Consider the following 5,109-nt stretch of genomic DNA (forward strand, 5'->3'; position numbering starts at 1 on the left):
CTCACCAAATATCTATGCTTATATCCACAAACAAAGGCTGATCTCAGCTTTAAACAGAGAACCCTCTTCTTGCAATGAACAGAAAAAAGGCAAAGACCCCTGGCTGTGCAAGGTGCTGAGAACAAAAGGTGGCTGAGGGCCTGGCCCTAGACTAGACATTCATATTGCGTCTTAAGCTTCAGAGAACGTTGTCAAAGAAGAGGGAGGGAGCATGTGGGCGGGGCAGAGGGGGAGAGAGCCTAAGCATCATCCACACGTGGGAAGCACAAACTCACAGTGGCTGTGCAGACTGCCAAGGGGGTCACAGAAGTCAGGCTTTCCTAACAGCTACGGAGAGGGAATCGACTCACAGGGTCCTGCCATGCTCCGATTCTTAGCTCAAAACTCGGGGCCACACAGATGGCCCTAGTTAAACTCAGTCGGACACTAAACAAAACCAGAATTAATAAATGGGGAACAGAGATGGGGGAGGGTGGTAGGGATGGAAGGAAATGGGGGGGGAGTGGCAGAGAGAGGAACCAGAATATATAGTGTACATGCATAAAAGTGTGAAAGAACAAAAGTTACAAATAAAAAAAGTACATTGCAAAAATAATTATATTTAGGAAAAATAGAAGAAAAAAGAATAAATGAATGCAAAGATAAACTCAACAGGAACACACACACACACACACACACACACACACACACACACACACACACAGTGCAGAGTGCTAGCCTGGGAGGTCCTGGTTTAATCCCAAGCACTGGAATAGAGAAAGGAAGAAAGGGATGGAGGGAAGGGTGGTGGAAAGAATGAATAAAATCTCAGAGAAGTGCAGGGTACCATTAACCAGTTAAGCCCACACTTAACAGCAGTGTAGACACAGAAAGCAGGGCAGGAATTTTTTTTTTTAATGGCTAAAACTCCTTGATGGGTTTGTTGTTGTTTTTAAAGAAGCATTTATCTACCTATACAAAAAGCACAGGATGGGCACAGGATGGGCACCGATGCACACAGGACACAGCGTGATTAAAATACTGAAGGTCACATAAAAAGACAAATCTCGAAAGCAGCAAGATCTATGTGGCACTCCGGGAAGACTGACCTCCTGCCGCCAGATGCCGGCGGGTTGACCTGGTAACGGCGCAGAAAGGAGCGATGATGCTTTGCTAATCCAGACTCTTTTATTCTGAGAAATCCGTTTTCTGGAATGAAAGTGAGGTCTTTCACAATGAACAAGAGCTAGCAAAGCTGCGGTTCCCCACCCAAGGTCACTCTCTGGTTTCAGGATGAAGTGAGCATACACACCCCGCACACCAGCAGCAGTTAATTATCCGGTGACTAGAAAGGCCATGGAATCCAGCACCTTCTCACACCCCCCATAGATGACTTATAGTTCAATTGCATAAAGCAGTGAACCTGTAAGTGTGCTATTGACTGACGATGAACAGAAGTGTAATGTGTTTGATATCAGCACGAAGAGGTGACTACTTAGAGACAAGTGGAAAGAGAATATATAAAATCCTGTTGCCAGGTGGTGGTGGCACACGCTTTAGTCCCAACATTGAGGAGGCAGAGACAGGTGGATCTCTGAGTTCGAGGCCAGCCTGTCTACATAGTAAGTTCCGGGAGAGCCAGGGCTACACAGAGAAACCCTGTCCCGAAAACAAACAAACAAACAAACAAACAAACAAAAAACCCAACAAAACAACCACAAACCCCTGTTGTATGCAGCTAAAACTGTGCTCTGGGAAGACTCCATCCACAGTGGCTGAGCTTCCCACATCAATCATTCATCGAGAAAATGCCACCACAGACTTGCCAGTCTGACGGAGGCATTTGCTCTGTTGAGCTTCCCTCTTCCTAGATTACTCTACTTTATGTATAGTTAGCAAAAACCAACCAGTACACTGTCTAGTCAGTGCTTAAATTGTAAGCTACTTCTGAGAATGTTTTCATCTGAAGAGCCTTTTTGTTTGTTTTCAAAGTAAAATTTGGTTCCAACCTTGACCATTTTCAATATGTAAATCAACCTAGCTATTTCTATATCAATACTATGTTTTATGCCTTTTCAGCTTTCAGCAGATGTAAGGAACAGGAGAGCTTCTCTCATGGTCTTTCTTCAGTTGTGAAGTGCACTTGGGGTTACATCTGCATCTTTATCCAGGATGCCTGCGTTCAATGAACTCCGAGCATCAACTGAATATAAGATGCCCTGCTGCTTCCAAGACCCAGGGTACCAACACCCAAGTATGCAGCAGTCCCTCCAATAAGAGGGTGTAACACTGCACAGAATCTGCGCACAGTGCCCTGCTTTAATCCACATCCAGGTTATCTACAATCCCAACACAGTGTGAATGGTGTGCAAATAGCTGCTTTGTTATGTTGTCTGAGGAGTGTGGAAAATGATGGCTCTGATCAGAACAGATGTAATAGTTTGGCTTTTTTTTTTTAACCTGTGATGGGTTAAATCCAAAGATATAGAACCTGGCTCTTTTGGAGGAAAACTATAATTAAAGTCTCTGATCAGGTTTCATCTACCGTTTATAAAGTAGCTAAAGTAAGAGAGTACCTTGGCCCCATCTAACGCTAGGCCTGGCTTGTGTCCATCAGATGGTGGCCTATGTGGCAGCTCCTGAACTGAGGCTGGCTTTGAGGCGAAGCCCACTGACTCCCCTGCCCCAGATCTGTGGTAGCAGGAGGACTCACAGTGTCCCCAGGCCTGTGTCACCCTCTGTTGCTCCTTGAACTGGGAACACTCCACTTATTTTTAAAGAAACCCAATAAATGTAGCATAATTGGAGACTAGTAGAAAAAAATACACCTTCATTACTAATGTCTGTTGAAATGTCATTGAAAGATTAGAGAGAGAATACGCACTTGAAATTTATATGCACAAATAACCTAATCTAATCCTGATCAAGTTTATGGATCTGTTGGAGAAACATATAATTATAAAAAGGTTCATGGTTTGGAGTCATCTTATAGAAGGTGGGCTTTGCTTTCCAAGATGTGAAAACTCAGCATAGGCTTCTTTTTCTTTTGTGTGGACATATTTGTATGTCCGTGCATGTATGTATGAGAATGCATATGCACGTCTGAGGCCAGAGGTCAATGTCGGGTGTTTTCCTCTATTGTCCAGTGCCTTTTGAGTCGGGGTCTCTCAGAGAGCCTAGAGCTTACCAATTGACTAGGCTGGCACTGGCCAGTGAGCCCTGGGGATCCACTGTCTCTCCTCCAGAGCTGGGGCTGTGAACACATGCTACAGCTTTTATGTGGGTCCTGTGGATCCAGACTCTGGGCCTTACACGTGTGCAGCAACTACCTACCGACTGAGCCACATCCCTGACCTCACATAGGTTTCTCTTTTGATAAGTTGTCCTAGAAATGTCCATTCCTTCAGAGGAATGGCACTGTGGGGGGGTGTGGAGGTGGGGAAGAGGGGCTATGGCACTGTGGGGGGGGGCGTGGAGGTGGGGAAGAGAGGCTATGGCACTGTGAAGGGTGGGGAAGGCCTGGGAAAGAAGAGGAGACCTTGCTGAGTGGCCAAGAAAACGTAGCAGGGACTGTCACATCAAAATGTGGACTTTAGGCTCAAAGTCAATGGGTTTTGATTTCATAGAGTCAGTGTGAGCAAACAGGAGTCAGAGCATATGAAGCAGCCTGGAGAGTTACCTCTGTTCTCTTACTCTTTAGCTGAAGGATTTAAATGATTACATTAAAACTCCAAGTCTATATATATATACACAATCCAAACTTGTTTGCATCACTCAAAAAGCTAGCTGGATGGTCTCATTTCCACCTTTGTGATATACTATTAACTTACAGAGCGGCAGTTTTCATTCTGATGCTGTGATCCCTGAGTTGTGAGGATTGAGCCATTTACTGACTGACAACCTGGGAACTGAGTCTAAGCTTCAAGGCAAGTGGAACTCCCATTAAAATCAACATCTCTGTCTGTCATGCCTTCACCAAGCAGACTTAGCACAACATGTGCCAGTCTGTCCCTTCTAAATATTAACTTCGTGATGTGCTAAGAATTATCAATTACTCTCAAGTCACTGCAAAATTCATCATTACCGTTTTAATATAAGTACACAGAACAGCAAACATTGCTACAGTTTTCAAATCTTATGTATTTATTTACCTAATGTGCCTGGAGTGCTCTGGCACATGCATCATGATGGACATGCGGAGGCAGAGGACAACTCGCCAGGGTCAGTTGGCTTCTTCAGCGCCATGGGACCTGGAGTCGGAACTAGAATCAGCGGGCTTGGTGACAGGAGTCTTTGTTGGTTGAGCCATCTTGCTGACACTTCCTGAGTTTTCATGTGCTTCTCATGGTTTTTAGTTATGAGATCTTCCAATGCTGACATCTTAATTTTGTCCTTCTTTGCTGCTGATGTGTTTATTTTTATGTAATTATGAGCTGTCAGAAGTCTTTTTCATAACAACAGATTTTATTTGCTTCACTGAACATAATGAAATTCATGAGCATAAGTGAACTGTACAGACTTATTCAAATTAGATTTTTTTATATCTAATGGTGTCTATTAGAACAAAAACTTACTTAAGAAAAGTTCTTAATTCTTATTATTTAATATTACTGTCTGAAATACCTCTAAATGGAAGGAGTGTTGTCTCTATGTGTTGTAACTTTCACAGAGAACTTCGTTAATTGTGATGAAAGTCTTGATTCTCATCTGGTGAGAAACTTAGAGCAGCCTCTGGGGTGAGGGCCTTCCTCCTCCTCCTCCTCCCATTTCCCACATCTGTCCCTCCTACCTGTTTCATGTTCAGTTTAGAATCTGCTCATCAATTTCAGAAAGGAGGGAGGGAGGGATATGTTTGGTAGGATTTTTACGGCATTACACAAAATATAATTAAATTTTTAAGTTTTATACAATAGCAACAAAATATCAATAATTGGAATTCGACAGATAGATTCTACTTTGAATGGTAAAGAACCACAGAAAATCAAGACAAGAAGAGACTCTCCAACAAAATATTAAGACTTGTTTAGGGTCTCAGGTGACAGTCCGGTAGGTAAAAAGCTTGCTGAGGAAGCATGAGCCGCTGAGTTCAGGTCCCCAGGACTCTCATAAAAGCCAGGTGTGTCAGCGCGT

The sequence above is a fragment of the Peromyscus maniculatus genome, chromosome 9 (assembly GCF_049852395.1).
Source record: "Peromyscus maniculatus bairdii isolate BWxNUB_F1_BW_parent chromosome 9, HU_Pman_BW_mat_3.1, whole genome shotgun sequence".
Taxonomy (NCBI): Eukaryota; Metazoa; Chordata; class Mammalia; order Rodentia; family Cricetidae; genus Peromyscus; species Peromyscus maniculatus.